This window comes from Gorilla gorilla, chromosome 12 (genome assembly GCF_029281585.2).
Source record: "Gorilla gorilla gorilla isolate KB3781 chromosome 12, NHGRI_mGorGor1-v2.1_pri, whole genome shotgun sequence".
In the NCBI taxonomy this organism is placed as follows: Eukaryota; Metazoa; Chordata; class Mammalia; order Primates; family Hominidae; genus Gorilla; species Gorilla gorilla.
Window position 1 is genome coordinate 120,973,673 of NC_073236.2, and position 20,300 is coordinate 120,993,972.

The following is a 20,300-nucleotide window of genomic DNA, read 5'->3' on the forward strand; positions in this document are numbered from 1 at the left end:
TTTACTTCTTTTTCAATCTGGATGCTTTTTTATTTTCTTGCCTAATTTCACTGGGGAGAATCTTTAGCAGTGTTAAAGAAAAGTGATGACCATTCTAAGTAACACCGAGGGTTAGTTCAGTGATCTCATCAACTTAGCTTCCACAGAGTCTCCTGGTTCCTGTTTTCTAGGTATCTTTCGTCATCTCACTAAGGCAAGTGAAAAACTTTGCTGAGAAAACACTGTTCCTGCCCTTCCCTCAAGGCAACGTCCAACTTAAACAAATTGCCCCATGCTTGATACACACTTGCCATTCACGTCCTCAAGCTTCCGAAGGCCTGTCAGCAAATGAATGAATGGAGGTCATGATTATACTTACACTGTCAACAGTCAGCAATTGTTGGGACTGAATTATTCTCATGGCTAGTTATTAAATAAATGCTATTATTTAAATAGCATAAAAAGTTGCACCACATTATAATTAGTGTTAATTAGGACAAGATTTCATCAGGGTTGCATGTAGCATGTGACATGTGCAGAAAATGGATTCAACAAGAGCACCTAGAGGTACTAAACTCAGAGGGATGGATTTACCTTAAATAAATGTCATATATATCAACACATATGGTAGACAGTGACTCATTGATTTACATTGAGAATTAAAATTTCTGAATGTGTAAGAATGCTTATGCTATCAGGTAAGCATATACTCTCCCAGGTTGGAAACGGTAAAATCATTTTTAGAATTTTGCTTTGAAAGAATGTAGCCAGAGCTGAGCGCAGAAAAAGATGAGTCTTTACTATAGAAACAGACCTATCAATGCTAAGTTCCAGTACATTTGAGCACCCTTTCCCCTGGACCACGAGGGAGTCACAAGTATGACATTTTTTTGTTTTCCTTTAAAAATCTGAAGTGAAGCATCTTTCTTCTGTGGGTGCATATTTTATTGGTGAAATCGTGTCCCCCAAATCCCTATACTGAAGTCCTAGACCCAGTACCCTACTGACCTACTGAGGTCACCCTCTGAGAAATAGGATTTTTGCTGATGATCACATTAAGATGTGGTCATTAGGATGAGCCCTAACTTAATATGGCATTTGAAGATGAAGGCAGGGATTGAAGTGATGCATCTATAAGCAAAGGATGTCAAAAATTGCCAGAAAATCACCAGAAGCCAGGAAAGAGTCATGGAACATATTCTCTTTCACAGCTCTTGGAAGGAATCAACACTGCTGATACCTTGATCTTAGACTTCTAGCTACCAGAACTGTGATAAAATAAATTTCTGTTGTTTCAGCCACCCAGTTTTTAGTATTTTGTTTACTTCAAACTAATACACAAAATTTCTTAAATGATGTTGGTGCAACGTTTATGTCTAGTTTTTCTTTCTATGCCCTAGACTACATCCTTCAATTAGATTTCTATACCTACTGCTATGGTTCAGAAGATACTCTGTCTCCTAGTCCCCTAAAGGGACTTCTGCAGAAATATCTCATCCACTCTGATTTAATTTTACTGGTTTAGCTCTTAGAGGTAGTGGTGGTTTTCCCATAAAAGTCATATTCTCTCACACTTTTATAATGCATTTATATAAAGCACTATTCTGGGAACAATCTGATTTTTCATTTGGCTACCCAAGTACCCTGTGAGATAAAAAGAATCCTACCATTCACACCTTATATCCAAATTGCAGGTGTTAACTTTAGACAAATTGAACAGAGTTTGAGCAAAGAATGATTCATGAATTGGGCAGCACCCAGAACCAGATGTTCAGGGAGCTCTACTCTGCAATGTGGGCAATGAATGTTTACACACAACAATGGAGGTAAAATACAGAAATAGCTTGATTGTTTACAGCTAGGCATTGCCTCATTTGGACATGATCTGATGAGCTGGCATCATGTGATTGGCTGACGCCCTTATGATTGGCTGAGACCTAGCTGTTACAAAACATAGACTTTTAGTTGGCTTTCAATTTTTTTACATATAAAAAGGTTGCAGGTTTTTTTTTTTTTTTTTTCAGACGGAGTCTCACTCTATTGCCCCGGCTAGAGTGCAGTGGTACGATCTCGGCTCACTGCCACATCTGCCTCCTGGGTTCAAGCGATTCTCCTGCCTCAGCCTCCTGAGTAGCTGGGATTACATGCACACGCCACCACGCCTGGCTAATTTTTGTATTTTTAGTAGAGACAGAGTTTCACTGTGTTAGTCAGGCTGGTCTCGAACTCCTGACCTTGTGATCTGCCCACCTCGGCCCCAAAGTGCTGGAATTACAGGCATGAGCCACCGAGCCTGGCCTTCTTTTTCCTTTTTTGAGACAGAGTTTCACCCTGTTGCCCAGGCTGGAGTGCAGTGGCGTGATCTCAGTGAGTGGTTGCTCACTGCAACCTCTGCCTCCCAGGATTAAGCGATTCTCCTGCCTCAATCTCCCGAGTAGCTGCAATTACAGGTGCCCACCCCAAGCCTGACTAATTTTTGTATTTTTAGTAGAGATGGGTTTTACCATGTTGGCCAGGCTGGTCACAGTTTCTTACCTAAGAATTTAAAGTAGGGAAATATCCCCAGGCCAATTATTTAATTCTTGCTTATTTAATTTAACATAGGCATCTTCATGTTAATTGGCTACAATGGCCAGATTCAAGTCAAATAGATTTGATTTTCAAAAACAAGGCATAAAATACAATGGAGATATCAACAACTTAAGAACCCTACAGAGTATCTGACACAGTGACCAAATGAAATAAGGGAAATATTGGAATTGAATTACTTTTTCATAATCACCAGCCACCTAAATTCTTGGGTATTGAGAACAACTTAAACATCCTTCTTTGATTTAGTTTTTTATAGAGATTCTTGAAAATCCATTATCGCTTTTGATACTGACTGAGGTACTAGTATAGTTCATGCATTCACTCATTTACTCATCCATCAGCATTTACTAAATGCCTACTCTGTTCTAAGCATCATGCCAAGTGTTTTGTATTTAGTGGTGAGCCATAGAGGCATGGTCCCCTCTTTCATGTTATACACTGTCTAATGGGAAAATGCTATTTAATTAATACACCATTATAAATTGCGGTAAGCATTAGAAGAAAAAAAAAGACTCTGAGTGTTATTAGAAAGAATAATGTAAAACCAAATGCTTAAGTACTTTGTATTTTTACTAAACATATCAGTCAAGTAAAAGAGACCTAACAGAAAGTTTTAAAGAAGCAACAACACTGGGGAATGGGACATAATTTCAGAAAGAGCAATGCCTGGGCTGACCTCAGGAGCAATGGGATCCAGGTATGCTAAATATTGGATGCTGATACCAGTACTATTTATTTCCTCTTCTCTTGTCTATTTCTCTCTGTGTGTCAACTCCATTCACTTCTATTCCAAATCTCCTTTGTCCATTCTGGTGTTTCTAGGCTTATATCTTCACAGATTGAAGGCAACGCATGACAAGCGCCTTCCTTGCTAGCTCTGGTTACTTGGTAGAAAAAGTCCCTAAGAAATACTCCGATGGGCTCAGAATGAGTGTTTCATTCTGAGGAGCTACCCTTTAATGGTAAAACCGGAACTTAAGTACAGGATACTGAAGAGTAGACAACACTAAAAGAAACTGCATAAAAACTCCAGTTAGCTTAAACAGCTTTCACTTAAGTATTTCCTTTAACAAGCTAGGCAGCAACTGTGAGCAAGAAAGAAAGAATGAGGGAGGAAGCCATATGCCATTTGCTCAGGAATTGGCTGGACTCCCATTGCTTTGGCCTCCTTCTGTGCTCCGCCAGTGTTTCCCATTGCATTCAGTGTATGCAAAGCCACAAGCAGCTCCGGAGCAATGCAGGGGGTTACTGCTCTCTTCACCCTGGCAGAGACTGGGCATACATACTAATTAGGATCCTGGGAGCTCTTGGGGTGCCTTACATTCCACTGATTGGCAGTTGCAAACCTCATCTTCTGATTTGCCACAATCAAAGGTACATTAACTGGTACAGCATTGCCTATATGCATTGTTTACTACTCCTTAGCAGCACATTCATAACTTTTGGTATTTTCTAAAATACGTTTATCATTTTGAGGTTCAGCACGTATTTATCTCTTTTGAGTGAAAGAACGATATGCTTGCCTGTAATGGGGTAAACACTTACAACTTCATACTTGTGAAAAATGTGTTTATAAGCACAGGTCCATGTTGGGCAGGGAAGCTTATTTGCTACTTTTAAGCACAGCAAACATGTTTTTTATTTACTTCTGTTGGAATGAGAGAGAACTGTCACAGCCAAGAGGAGCCTAAGGAGTCTGGACCACAGAATGGAATGTGACATCCTGGATGGGATTTCACATTACGCAAAAGCTAAGAACATCTGAATTTGGTATGGACATTAGCTAATAATAATGTGTCAATGTTGTTCATTGATTTTAATCAATGTACCATACTAATGTAAAATGTTAATAATTGGGAAAAATGGGAATGGCTCTGTGGGAACTTGCTGTGCTATCGGTACATATTCTATGTAAATCTGAAACTGTTATTTTTAAGAAATCGGAGATGAGGCATTCTTTATAAAAATTCATTTCACCTATCACAGTGAGTCATGTTGTATTCCCACCTACTCACCGAGGTCAGAGGGATTGGTTATTATGATTGAAAAGCAGAGAAAAGAAGGGAGCGGTCTTCTGAGTCCCACAAAACAGTAGCAATTACATTTGGTTACAGTCATGGGTATTTGAACACTGAATTTTCAATACCTTTGATATTTGATATGAATTATTAATGGTGCACAGCTAAAATGTAATTTTTCACTGATAAACTGGTGACAGAATTTGAGATTTTAAAAGTACCATTCAATAAATACAAATTGCTGTTATGTTTATCTCTAACTACATCTGTTTACAGAATGTATAATAGCTCTTCTTTTCCTTATGTAATAATCCCAAGCTAAGAATCTTCATTCCCTCATGGTTTTCTCATACTCTTTTCCTCCTCTGCTGTTCTTTTTGTCCCTTTTCTTTGACTCTTCCAGCAATATTTATTGAGCATTAGCTCTCTTACAGTCACTATGCTTAGGCACCATCAACTAATATATCACCAGTGGGAGAGATGCATGCAAACACAAAATGAATTCACTGTGCAAGGATAAATAAGACAGCTGTCTTTCTGTTTACAAAGGATCTTTCAGTGGTTCTAGGTTAGAAGGACAGATTGGCACAAACTAATTATTGAAGAGAAAGTCTGCTATAGGGTAGGAAAAGTCAGAAGACCCACGTTGGCCATGCGGGTATGGAAGACTTGAGGTGAGGCCCATCCCCTTCCATGGCCCCAGCTTTCTCTTGGGGCCATGGGATGAAGATGCCTCCAGCTCAACATTTGGGTGTTTGACTATAAGGGCTAGGGGCTCTTTAAGATATATTTGCTCCATATGATATTTAAAGATTTCTAATTCTCCAAGGATTGGCCAAGGAGGGTTTTCCTGTTTTTCCAAGCTGCCCCGCAGAACATATTATACTGTCCAGAAATGATGTTTAAAGTTTCAATAGCTTCTGGTTCTCTGGGCCACATCACCTTGCAGTTGCCCTCAAATTGTTTCTGAATCACGTTTCCTCTGGCATGAAGCAGGAGCCCTCGGTTCACATTACGCCTTACAATGCACAGCGCTCTCACCCTGCTGCAGAGGAGCTTTAATGTCAGAATGAAAAATGATAAAGCATAAATGAAATAGCAACCACATGTTCTCCGCAGTGTGGCCCTGGGCCTGCATGGCCTTTCAAAGGAGGGAGTAAACCAATTTTGCAGCACTCAGTAACAGAGATAGAGCCTGCCGAAAGGGAAGACTGCCTCCACAATCCACAACCTGGGGGAAACTGGGGACAGGAAGGGTTGACTTGCTAGCCAGAGTCACCCCAGAAACTGCCACTGTATGTGGAGTGCAGTACAGTGAGGGAGATAAAAAATCAGTGGGGAATGGAGAAGGTAGAGGACTACATTCAAGTCTCTATTAGATCAGTCTATCCAGTTGATTCTACACTTTGATTGTCACATCCTTCTTTCCTCCTTATTCCTAGCCTTTCTTGTTCTCAGTTGGGTTCCTGTGGCATCCTTCTGACTGTCTAATTACTACAAGTAAAGTGATTTAAAAAAAAAACTGAGCTTTTTATGTTCCCTTATAGTAAAACAAGTCTAGATTCCTTTACACAATTTAAAATTTCTTTATGATCTTACGTCTCTTTTCCTGAGACTTTTTCAGGACACACTCACCTTATGTCTTAACAAACTACTCACAGTTCTCTTGATATATCATGCTCACAGCTCTCTTGACATACCATGCTCATGCACTTTTGTGTTCTTGCCCATGCCTTTCTGCAGTCTGAGAAGCCTTTGCCTCACATTGACTGACTGAAGAATTAATACTTATTCTTTAAGGTTCAATTCAGACATCACCTACTCTGTGAAGCCTATCTGATAGCTGTTATAGAAAAATTGTACTTCCACAGCTCTCTGGATAAATGTGGTCCCTTCTGCATTTATTACAGCATTTATCTAATTATATATTGTAAATACTTATTTACAATTCTGTTCTTGGCTTAACACCATGTGCGACTCAAACACAGGAGCTCTTTTCTAAACCTTGTTGTCCAGTGGTGTACTGGGGCAAGATATACCACTTGCAAGGGCCAATTGTATGCATCTATCCTACCTCTAACTTCATTGATGGCATATTAGTAGTTCAAAATCAACCATAGTGAAATTTATAGTGCAGAAATTGGCAAATACTACCAATCAGCCTCACCCCTCACCTCCAAAAAACAATTGTGAAACATTTACTGGTATTCTTACATTCATCTTCGCTGCTCACATTCATCTTCAAAACCTAGCACAGGTTCTGAAATAGTGTTTACCAAAAACTAAATGAGTAAGTATATAAATTAATGATCTAGAATCAATGAACTAATAAATGATCACATTAGTATCTACTTAGTCTCATCAGTGCTTTCATAATAAATTTTCATCTGTAAAAGGAGGACATCCTAACTACCTATACAGAGAATAGCAAGGTGAGATGGACGGGGAAATGTTGAAATACATAAATCACATCATGTATACAAATCACAAGGGATTCAAATTTGTTTCTTTATTTTCAATACCTGTGTAGGAATGCCGTCAAATGGGTGATGAATGAAGAGTTGAAGGGTGGTCTGAATCCTTCCTATAGGCCACATACTCTTATTTTCTCTCATCCATAGGCTTTAGGTGCCATCTGCAGCAATTTTCAGATCCTTATACTTCTAATAAACGAATCAAATTGCTTGCAATGTATCCTATCATCTAGTTTTAAATAGCTTAACTCTTACTAAAGAAGTATATAAAATTAATGGCCTTTGAATCCTGTTTAATTTGTATTGACTCATCGCTATGAATCTCATGTGCTGTCCCCAATCACTTTCACCCCCACTTCAGCTTCAAAAACTAGATCTGATTGAATCTCAGCCTATTGCCAAAATCTAGAAAGAATTTTTATTTATTACAAGGCCTACAAAAATGTACTGAGAAAGATAATCTGGGATCTATTCTTGCTAGGCTTCTGAAACCAGATTGAGCATACTGGCATGAATAGTGCAAATGATCTTTTGTGCCTTCGTCTGCATTTCCAACTTGGTTCAGGAAGAAAAGATCCAGAGAGCATAAATGCTGTCCCTCTACTGTGATGACTCCTGCTTTTTGACTACACCAGACTTTTTTCTACTCTTCTCCACACCTTTTTTTTAGGCTTTCCCTTTCTGAAACCATCTGGAGAGTGCAACTCTTTCCACAGGGTTAGACAGGAACTTCCTATGTGTATGAGTGGACATGGCTCAGTGGACAGGTAAGGGGTGGGAGTAAGGTTAGAGTTGGGTCATGTTACCCTTGAACCTGAAAGCCCTAGAAATGCCAGGATCTAAATGGCAGGGGAGAGAGTCATATACAGAGAGTTCAACTTTTTCTTTTTTCTAATTTACTTTAAAAGAAAGAATGAAAGGAAATATTCTATCTTGACAAGATTATGGGTAACATTGTTTTCTTTTTTAAAATTTGATAATTTATGTTACTTTTAATAAGTAACATAAATTTCAGATGCATTCTTTAAATAAGTATGAAACAGACACTTTTAACTTGAGGGCTAGAGGAGAATTATTCTGGCACATCGGAGTGGAGGAAGGTCTTTCCAGATATTCACCAGCAGGGCAAGGCGTTATGGACTGGTCTTCCCATTAAGAGGCCAAGTCAAAGCTTTAAGAAGCCAAGAGCCTTTTTCTTCTTGGCAAATCCTCAGGGGATCTACATAAACAGAGATGAGTGTGGGTCCTTGTCCTCAGTCTTCCATCGTTCATTGTGTGTGGTTCCCAGTTGAGAGTTGAAGGAGAAGCTAGCATCCCCAGAAAGCCTCTTTACCTCCTCTCTCTCTCTCACTCTATGACAGCCTTAAGATAAAGCATGAGATTTGCATTTGTCAAGGAAAGTAAGACTGTAGCTCAATAAGCGGCAAAACAGAAACTGCTAAGTATTTTTCCTCCAAGGGCAACAGAGCATTTCAGTCTTTCCCTTTAGCACCCACAGAATATAGCACAGTTCCAGGCTTCTGGTAGTTTCTAAATTGAAGCACAAAAATGTACATTCATTTGTATAAGAATAAACAGACTAAAGCCTAGGGCTTGCGTCTTTGGCACCTCTGAAAGTTGCTAATTGAAATATTACTGGAGCCACAGTATAAGGGGTGGGCCTGTGAAGGGCAGGGTAGAGTGCTGCATGGGAAAGTACAGTCTTGACAATGTGCCCAGGGAAGTTTAGAAACAGGAAACTTAGACACAGCCAGTTAAATATAATGCCAGGCTCTGAGCAGGAGAAACTTGGTTGGTGACTTTGCGAGTGGCACTCTATGACTCTACAAGCTACTGGGCAGCAGATATTATTAAAATTCTGAAAAGGGAGGTAGAATGGCTGGTCTTTCTGTAAAAAAGCCAGTTGGCTATTACTTAAGCAAACAGTCAGGCAGGCTGGTGGATGGCTGTATTTCTTTAACTCCTGCTCCCTTTGACCTCTGTCTTTGGAGCCTGGTCAGAGGATCCGTGATACACATAGCTGAGGCTGGCCTTTGTACCTTGAGTGGCTAGATAGATGTGAGTGCACAGAGGATCTAGTCTTTACTATTTCAATATTTCTACAGGCACCTCAGTCCCCTTTGAGAATTCAAAATTGGGGCTAGAAGTAAGAAAATTTATTTGCAGAAGCAACACAAAAATGTTCTATGGGCACTCTAGGATTATAGGTGATATGGTTTAGCTGTGTCCCCACCCAAATCTCATCTTGAATTCCCACATGTTGTGAGAGGGACCCAGTGGGAGGTAATTGAATCATGGGGGCAGGTATTTCCCATGCTGTTCTCATGATCGCGAATAAATATCACGTGATCTGATGGTTTTGAAAAATGGATGTCTCCCTGCACAAGCTCTCTTTCTGCCTGCTGCCATCCATGTAAAATATGACTTGCTCCTCCTTGCCTTCTGCCATGATTGTGAGGATTCCCCAGCCACGTGGAACTGTCAGTCCAATTAAACCTCTTTCCTTTCTAAATTGCCCAGTCTCAGGTACGTCTTTATTGGCAATATGAAAATGGACTAATACATCAGGTTTCCAGTCTGTGTGCCCAGGTTCCCTAGGATGCCACAGCATATTTATAGGGAAGCCACAGGCTTTTAAATTTTCTTAACTGAAAAAATTAATTTCCAGGGGAACACAGCCAGGGACACTGGCATCTGTATTGCATCATGTGAACTACTGACTCAAGGTAGGGCACAGTTTTAACATTAGATTGTATCACATCCCTTTCAGTGATGCTATATTTTTGCAAATCACCAAAAATTGTTTTGGTGGTTGTGGATAAAAAGCACACACTGCATATAAATTAATGTGAAACAGGAAACAAGAGTGTCAGCATTCAAGCTGACTCCAAATTTTGTGGTTTCACAGGGTTCACTGAGTACACATCTCATTAGTGAGTAATTGTCGATTTTTTTTTTAGTTTTTGAGATGGAGTTTCGCTTTCACCCAGGCTGGAGTGAAGTGGCGTGATCTCACATCATTGCAACCTCTGCCCCCTGGGTTCAAATGATTCTCCTGCCTCAGCCTCCCGAGAAGCTGCGATTACAGGCATGCACAACCATGCCTGGCTAATTTTTGTATTTTTAGTAGAGACAGGGTTTTGCCATGTTGGCCAAGCTGTTCTTGAACTCCTGACCTCAGCTGATCCACCTGCTTTGGCTTCCCAAAGTGCTAGGATTACAGGCGTGAGCCATCGCACCCAGCCATAATTGTAGTTTTTAAAGAATGGAATAAAAATGTTTTTTCCCTTGTTATGTTCAGTATATATATTTTTTCAAATGATTACTAAACTGTTGAGGCATAAATGCTTATCAAGTTTTTTTGGAACTAACTACTTACTAAGGGGAAATATGTGTTAATATGTTTTTGGTCTATGAGTACTGTGAAAAACTTATTGAGACACTTAAGGACACTGTCCTTCAAGAAAGTTTGGTACTTTCTGTACTAGGCAAAGGTGGTTGGTGATCTTACAAAAGGACAACTCTCAAGATTCCTATTCTAGTTTAGGCTTCCTAGACCAGAGGGGATGAAGGAAGTAACTGGTTCCAGTAAGTATTTGACAAATATTTCTTGGTGAATATTTTCTCTGAACATTTATTGAGTCAGGTACTAAACGAAACATTTGAAGTGCATTATCTCATTTAATTCTTAAAAATGTCACAATGAAGTAGGTATTATATCTTACAGATGAAGAAACCAAAGCTCAAGAGGTTAACTGAATTTCGTAAGTCACGCAGCTAGTAAATGTCATTTGAACACAAAATGGTTTGACTTGAAGCTAGTGCTTTTTCCATCACACCACACTTTCCCCGAATGGATGGGTGGATGGCTGCCGGGACAAATCAAAGGCCTGGTGTTTCTGAACAGGGAGAATACTTTAAATGCCATGGAATAGTGGAGAGAGCTAGATTGGGTATTTTCTTGTGTGAAAAAAAATAATCAATCAAATACTCTCCTTTAGCACACTGAATAAATAAAATCAGAATGCCTAATATATCTACATCGAATTCTGCAAAGTTTATCCTCTCTTTTGCCTTTCAAAAGTACAGAAGAACTATATTCTCTGTTACCACACAGTTAAGTCCTAAGGACTTAGTAAAGTCATAGGCTGGTCCAAGTTCAAAGAGGACAATCCCTTCAGCTCTGCATCTCCTTCATCTGACTAATACAGTCACAAACCACTGGTCCAAATGCTTGGGATGTTTGAGATATTTCTGCCACAATCAAGCATATCTATTTGCATAAAATATTTAGATATTAAATTTCTAATGCTAAAAAAAAATCCTTCAGAGCAGAAGTATGTTTTTCTTAACCTCATTTGTTTTTGAAAAAAGAGAATGAGAAAGAAAAGAAATGCATCATGCTTTACATAAAGGAAATAGCTCCAGGCAAAGCTTGCTAAATATTTTAATGGTTTAAACATTCATTTTAGCAAGTTTTCTTTAATTTTCTTAACTTTGTTCCTTTTGAACTGGCTCAACCTTCATGTTTAATCCTTGGAGCTTTCAAGGAACAGCCCACAGAAAGTTATATACACAACTATAACAAACATTTCAAATAAAGCACAATGCATAAAACAGAGAACAGGAGAACTCTGACAACAGCTGCTAGATTTAACACTAATAGTTTTGAAAGATTTTGGCTTGAAGGTTAAGAGTATCTTATGACAATAAGCAGGCTTTGTATATAATGTCAACAGTCCCGTTGCAACATGTCCAGTTTTAATTTATTCTTTTTCATTTGTATAAGACAAATAATATAATTATGGATGTCTGGTTCATGACATTAAGTTTTAAAAAGTCCAAAATCAATCTTATTTTTCAGGAATAACACCTTTTTTAAATTTCTGGCCTATGTGCTTGTAATGGTTTAGTATAAACATGATAATATGCTCCAAGTCTTTATGCATTTATTTTATTTAAATGAGTGTTTGGTGCATTGGTGCTTCTGCGAGTGTGAAAGTGATTGAACTTTCCACCCAGTTTGCTTCTTCAGAGGGTATCATAACTGATACTCAGTCTAGAGATGGGAGTTGTGTGCAAGGACCTCCCTCCTGCCCCACTGACCCGGCACACATAGAAGTTTTCAGAATCACCCTCTGGCCTGCCCCCGCCAAAAGCTCTGGCACCATCCCAGGCAGATCAGAGAGTTTTTACATACATTCACACATCGATAGAAACACACATGTGCATAAAACGTTCACATACACACACAGACAATCTTGTAAGTAAGACTCTCTGTCAGTCTTGGCTTAAGATGTCAGGTCATAAATCTCAGAAGGGTGTTTCATAATTGATTAAACATTTAGAAGACACAAAATAAACAAAACACACAACTAGGCTGCTATATAGGAGGCAGATGAGAGTGAAGTATGGCTTTCAGAAGGAGGGAGGGTTCAGCATAGAGTTGAGGATGAGTTCCCTCTCATGAACACATAAGTCAACAACAAATGCCCAGCAGGGCGGTACCACAGAGTGACATGGACTTCCTTCTGTGTTTGGGCTAAGAACACCAGCTCTCTCTCCACATCGAGGTGGGCTATACAACAGACCTGGTTTCTGTAGCTCAGAGTCCAGGTCAGGTGACAAAACCAGGCAAGCTCACAATTTTGGAGTCCTGCTCCCAAAGGCACACCTTGGCCTAGAGTGCTACTCTCTAGAAAAAATTCCACAGTTAAAAAAAAACACTAATAATATTTTTTAGTATATTCTGTGTGACAGGCACTGTAATGGGTGGTTTACTAATATTTTCTCACTGATTCTTCTCTGCCATTCTATGAAACAGGTACTACTATCTCCATTTTGTATGTAAGAAAACTGAATTAATAAACTTTCCCAAATATATGGCAAATACAGTACACAAATTCAGATCTTTCTCCTTAAAAAATCTGCAGCAGTCACTGTCATTCGAAGGATAAAAATGCCGGGATTGGACAAATGACCTCATGCATGATGATGCGATTTTTTTCTTGGTTATATTGCCCTCCTATGGGAGTTCAAGATTGTCCCTTTTCACATGTTTTTCTACTCCGTGGCACTTTCTTGTGCAAGCATTAGAAGTACTCCCCTCCCTACACTTGCACTTCCATAAGTGCCTGCCAGTTAGTTGAGCCCACCCTGAAACAAACATGGGTACACATGCACACACGCACAGGTGTCTGTGCTAACCTCTGATATCTCATTAAACTAGTACTGAACATCAGGGAAGACTTAGACACTGCAGGATTCAACCCTCTCATTTTACTGATAAGTACACTGAAGGGACTGGTCTAAGAATAAAGAGGACACCATTTCACAGACATTCCCAGAGTCTTTATTTTTTATGCAGAGCCCTGTTTTGTTCAGGAGATAAGCAGAACAAATATGAGATCCATGTTCTTATTGGTTTGTAGTCAAGAAGAAATAGATAGGTGACCTCGGAATTGCAGCTCAGTGTGGTAAGTGCTTTTCCTAGGATAAAGGTCAAGTGCTAAGAGAGGAAGAGAGGGGCACTGGCACACAGTAGAAGCCTGCTACTCAGGTCTCCTATACCTCAGTCTTTTATTTAGATAGAAATGTAATAAAATTGCTGGTGGCCATTTTCAGCACTTGTAGAAATTGATGCTCTATGCTTATTTCTCTAGCAACAATGACCATGAAGGTGTCTATAGCCCCAGAATTGAGAAGTGCACTCGGCTCTGTTTCTGTAGCATGAAGGGACTTCTGATTTTACGTGGCACTTACCCTTTTGTCACCATACTATGAGCTTCTTGAGGGCAGCAATCATTTCTATGCATTGTATACCCAGGGTTAGCATCGGGCCTGACACATGGAGAAGGTTCAATGTAAGTGTGTTGAATGAACAAAGGCCACGGTTAGATAGAAACTCAATATGGAAGAAGTGTTGCCTCTTTACATCACTCCCTTGGTCTGAAATGGCACCCACTGCACTGCATGAAGCCTGGGCTTCCATGCAGGATGCTTCCACAAGCCTGAGCAGCTGAAGTTTTAACCACTACTAGACTCTGGGGTCTCAAACATGATGGTTTCACTAAATCTACCCTCTTATTCCACTTTGAGGGACAGACAAGCCCCTATATGGCCAGAAACTAAGCCCAGGCACAGAATCAGCTTCACTGCAGAGCAAAGCTCCATCTTAATGCAAGCATTTTTGGGCAGTGTGGTATGTGGTGGGGGAGAGTGGCAGGCACCAGGATACTTAGGTAATCAGCTCAGCTCTGTCACTAACCGTGTGTTAGTGACTCTGTGTGAGTTCCATGTGTGGAATTCACTCCACTTAATGTCCAAGATCAGCAAGATGAAGGAATTAGGTGAAAGATGGTTTCTATAGTCTTATGTCACTCTAACATCCTGTAGTTCCTGTAGTTAATTAGTCTGGGCAAAGATTTTATGACTAAAACCTCAAAAGGAAACACAACAAAAACAAAAACAGACAAATGAGACTTAAACTAAAAAGCTTCTGCACAGCAAAAGAAATAATTAAGAGTAAATAGATAACCTATAGAATGGGAGAAAACATTTGCAAACAATGCATCTCACAAAAGGCTAATACCAAGGATCTACTAAGAACTCAAAGAACTCAGCAAGAGAAAAATAGGTAACCCCATTAAAAAGTGGCCAAAGGACATGAACAGACATTTTTCAAAGGAAGACACAAAAGTGACCAACAAACATGAAAGAATGCTCAACATCACAAATCATCAGAGGAATGCAAATTAAAATTATAATTTTTTTTTTGAGACGGAGTCTTACTCTGTTGCCCAGGCTGGAGTGCAGTAGAGTGATCTTGGCTCACTGCAATCTCTGCCTTCCGGGTTCAAGCGAGTCTCTGACTTCATCCTCCCGAATAGCTGGGATTACAGAGATCCACCACCATGCCAGGCTAATTTCTGTATTTTTAGTAGACATAGGGTTTCACCATGTTGGCCAGGCTGGTCTTGAACTCCTGATCTTAAGTGATCCACCTACCTCAGCCTCCCAAAGTGCTGTTATTACAGGCATGAGCCACCATGCCCAGCCATGATATATATATACATATATATATGTATATACATACATATGTGTATATATATACCACACATATATATGTGTATATATATACTCACACATACATATGTATATATAAACATATATACACACATATACACACATATGTGTGTATATACACACACATATACACACATATGTGTGTATATACACACACATATACACACATATGTGTGTATATACACACATATACACACATATACACACATATGTGTGTATATACACACACATATACACACATATATACACATATATACACATATGTGTATGTGTATATATACATATGTGTGTATACATACACACATGTGTGTGTATACATACACACATGTGTGTGTATATATATACACATATATATACACATTTTGTCCCAATATATTGAACTTTTATGCTTAAAGGCTGTGACTGATCACCCTATCCTACTACTCTTAAACAGAAGAATATATAAAATATATATTTCATAATATATATTATATACAAAAATTGAGATATGATTTTTAGTTATTTCTAGTATTTTTCTATATACACACACATATATATGCACATAGATGTGTGTATTTTCTATATACACACACATATATGTGTGTGTATACATATATATGTATATATATTTTTTTCCTTTTTAAACTAGCCATTCTGATTGGTGCCAAAATACAACAGGAATCATTCTATCAAAAAGACACTTGTATGGTTATTGCAGCAGTATTCACAATAGCAAAGTCATGGAATCAGCCTAAGTGTCCATCAGCGAATGTTTGGATAAAAAACATAGGTATGGAATACCACTTAGCCATAAAAAAGAATGTAATCATGTTTTTGCAGCAATATGGATGGAACTGGAGGCCATTATCCTCAGTGAAATGACTCAGAAACAGAAAGTCAAAAAGCACATGTTCTCATTTCTAAATGGGAGCTAAACAATGGGTACACATGGACACACAGAGTGGAATAATAGACACTGGAAACTCCAAAGATGGGAGGGTGAGAAGTAGGTGAGAGATGAAATGTTACCTATTGGATACAATGCGTGGTGTTCAGATGATGGGTACACTAAAAGCCCAGACTTCACCATTATGCAATATATCCATGAACACAATTGCACTTGCACCCCAAACCCATAAAAATAAAACATTTAAAATATATACAAAAAATCCTAATTCTGCAGCCATGTCCCACTATCTTCTTACTGCCAGGCACTCTCTCCAAGACTCCAGGGATTTGTTTTACATGACCTTCCTCAGAGTGCCTTGATGGGAGCACGTAGGGGATTTTTTGTCGAATGAGACAAAATCTACATCTATGTTTAATCTTTTCCATTTTTTTAAGTTCACTGTTTTCATTCCTTTTCTTCTTTTTACATTTTCAACAAAATTTTATTTTCATATACTGTATAAGTATGTATCAAAAATATTTATTTTTATTGATTGCATATGACTAACCTAAAAAATAACTCAAACCAGAAGAAAAACACTTAAAATACAGAAAAATACTAGAAATAACTAAAAATCATATCTCAATTTTTATATATTCTTCTGTTTAAGAGTGGTAGGATAGGGTGATCAGTCACAGCCTTTAAGCATAAAAGTTCAATATATCGGGACAAAATGTTTTGGTGGATATAGAAAAGAAACAGTTTTGAAAGAGAGAAAGGATTTATGAACATGTTTCAATTGTTTATTTCTTTTATTTTTTATTTTTTGAATGGAGTCTTGCTCTGTCGCCCAGGCTGGAGTGCAGTGGTGCGATCTTGGCTCACTGCAACCTCCACCTCCTGAGTTGAGGAGATTCTCTTGCCTCAGCCTCCCAAGTAGCTGGGACTACAGATGTGCACCACCATGCCCAGTTAATTTTTGTATTTTTAGTAGAGATGGGGTTTCACCACATTGGCCAGGCTGGTCTCGAACTCCTGACCTCGTGATTCACTCGCCTTGGCCTCCCAAAGTGCTGGGATTATAGGCTTGAGCCATGGTGCCTGGCCTTAAATGTTTAATAAATGTATATACAAAGTATATTTTTAAGGCTTTTAGTGGATGTCACATTGTGAGTTTTAAGGTTCCAATGGATAAAATTCACTGAATAATTGGATTCTTCTAATGTTCGCATTTTACTATCATATGCTGGCAGTTACATTCTTTAGAATGATTTAAATTTATGAAGAAACATTTTAGAAGAGTGCTAGGAAACAATGTAGGAGAGCACACAAATATTGCAACAATTCATGAAGATTTTAAAGGATTAAAACAGCTTAAAGACATTGTTGGTGACGCTGTTTTTCTCTTGGAAGCCTTGGCTCTGTAGCTATTCCTTATGTTGTAGAGAGATTTCCACATCTAAAAGCTTGCTAACACCACCATGGTTACTTGAAATGCGTCTGCCCTGCTGCTTTTTCTTATAGTGTTGCTCATCATTACACAGGCTGACATACTTATCGGAAAAGCACTTGGGTAGAAATGACAAAAGCTGGACTCAACTTACTTTAATAAATGTTCATGTAGGAATTGATGGAAGCTCACAAAATTAATGGAAGAGTTGTAGTAACTTCAGAGACAGTAGTCTCGCCTCTTCCAGGATGCTGTCTTTACCACTTCTCCCCAGTGTCAGCTGTGTCTCCTGGTGTCAGCTTTATTCTCTCCTGTGTCCCTATAATGCAGAGGACATGGTTACCCTAGGTCTGTAATCATGAAATCCGTGATGATCCTCTTAGAAAGAAAAGGAATTTTTTCTACTTGATCTACTTAAGAGGGTCCTAGAGAAAACACTGATTGCTATGGCGTGGATCATATTCCTGTTCCCACATCAATCACTCTCACCAGAGTTGAGGAACATTATTATTATCTGGATCTGAGTCCTATGCTCACATGGCCTCTTGAAAATGGGTTAATGGAACTGGAAGCATGCAAAAACTCATGGTTTCGATGAGGGAGGAGCAGATCCCAATGAAAAGTTTTCTACCATCAAAACAAGGGAGCAAAAGTGCTGGACATATAGAAACAATAATTGCACATTACATATGATAATAATTACAGCATAATTTATGGGCAGCTTAATGTATGTCAGGCTTTTACATATAATTGCATTTACATACAATTTCATTTCTTGTAACAAACATATGAAAAGATATTTCCCTTCATTCATTGATGAAGAAACTAAAGATTAAAAGGCTATGCTTGGCAGGGTGTGGTGGCTCATGTCTGTAATCCCAGCAGTTCAGAAAGCTGAGATAGGAGGATCATTTGAGCTCAGGAGTTTGAGACCAGCTTGGGAAATGTAGAGACACCCCTGCCTCTGCCAAAAAGTAAAAATAAAAAAATTAGCCAGGCATGGCAACATGTGTCATTAGTCCCTGTTACTTGAGAGGCTGAGGCAGAAGGATCACTTGAGCTCCAGATTGTAGTGAGCTATGATGGTGCCACTGCTCTCCAGCCTGGGTGACAGAGCCAGACCCCGTCACACACATAAAAAAAGTTAGGCTGTATAGGAATTGCTATGGCTGTGGAGAAAGGTAGAAGAGTCACCCGTAGTTTGAGAAATATTTCTGGATGTCTTTGTTTGATACATCTAAGTAATTGCTCTGGAGGAAGATATAATACAATAAAATAAAAATTAATAAATTATATTGATTATGCATCAAATGAACATTAGAGAGGAGAGACATACAGATACTGATAGAATCAAAATCATGACTATTGAAAGAATATTTGAATCTCAAAAATAGTCTATAGTGCTAAAGCTATAAAAGCCTTTGGAAATTAAATCGCACCTTAAATAAGCACTCAAAAATGATGAAATTAGATAAATTGCACAATTTGAAAATGGCAATTTAATAAATGGAATCCTAAATTCAATATTTGCCTTAACTTTACCGGATATCATCTTTTAGCCACCATTTAGAGAAACTGACAAAATAACCATGAAAGAGAAGCAAGATATTATAGAAACAAAGATGATAAAATATTTGAAAAAATATATCATATTCCAAAGGAAATAGCTATGAAAATGTTTGATATACAAATATGTCACCATAGTTTGATGACAAAAGGTAAAAATATAATTAATTTATGTGTATCCTGCAATTTAACCAAGAAAGTTTGCAAATCTCTATAAAGGTGAGCAAAATATCAAGTTTATAAATCAAGTTTATAAAGATAACATTCCAAAAAAGCTTTTTATGACCTATATCATAATATATTTATTATATTAATATCTCAGATAAAAATATGGGTTAAAAAGTAATGCATGTAGTTACATATGTTCAGCTGAAGATGATAAAGGATTTGGTACCATGAACAATAGAACTGTTGGTTAAAAAAAAAAAAAATACGTATTGAGCTCAATCACCTAAAGGCTCTCTAATGAAAAGTTTTTGAAAATATGTGCTCATCGCCTCATCAAAATATAGTTACAAACAGGGTCATTATTTAGCTAGTGACACTGTATCAAAATAATGGTCACAAGTACAGTGTTGAAATGTCAATAATGAATTCGAAATTACAAGGATGATTCTATGAATACTTTGCATACCGGTTTATATCACTTGGTAAAAAGTCATCATACAGAGTTTATTCACAGAATAAAAAGAGCATTTTAAAACTTTTATTTCATATTTTGATTTTTTTCACCCCATTAGTAGTAAAATGTTTTACTATTCTCTCAGCATTTATGGACAAAGAGTTAAGAGGACATAGAGACCCTTCTCAAGTCAGGTAAAGGCTAAGAGTATTTCCTGTAAAAAGAATCATTCAGATGGTTGAAAGATGGATCATTTCAACACAGGGTCAATAAAAGAGAATATTTCAGATAGAACAAACTCGTGAAATTTTGAATACACAAACTGATGACCGCTACCAAGCGCAATAAGTTAGTATTAGAAGACCTTAAGGATATGAGTGGAAAACAAGGTCTGTCAACGTAGATTAGGATCAGATTGTTAGCATCTTTAGGGCCATATGGAGGCACAACATTCTTCTGGCTTTTGTTTATCCCTGATTATTTTTTCTTTAGGAGAACAGTGATATTCCTTATCTGTAAAATGGAATAAACAATTCCTTAAGAGTAATAATTTAATTATTTACAGGAAAGAACCTGACCGAAGGCTGGGTCTATTGTAGATGACTGAAAAATATATTCTGGCATATAAAAAGTACTTTACCTAGCT

General features: G+C 38.2%; 1 long non-coding RNA gene across 1 annotated transcript in view; it reads right to left on the bottom strand.

The window, feature by feature from the left end:
• LOC129531790 (uncharacterized) overlaps positions 1 to 20,300 on the bottom strand; it is a 111,588-nt gene that overhangs the window by 7,332 nt on the left and 83,956 nt on the right. Inside the window, exon 2 of the long non-coding RNA XR_010130051.1 lies at positions 17,621 to 17,785. This is a non-coding gene — a long non-coding RNA (uncharacterized lncRNA). The remainder of the gene's footprint in view (positions 1 to 17,620; positions 17,786 to 20,300) is intronic.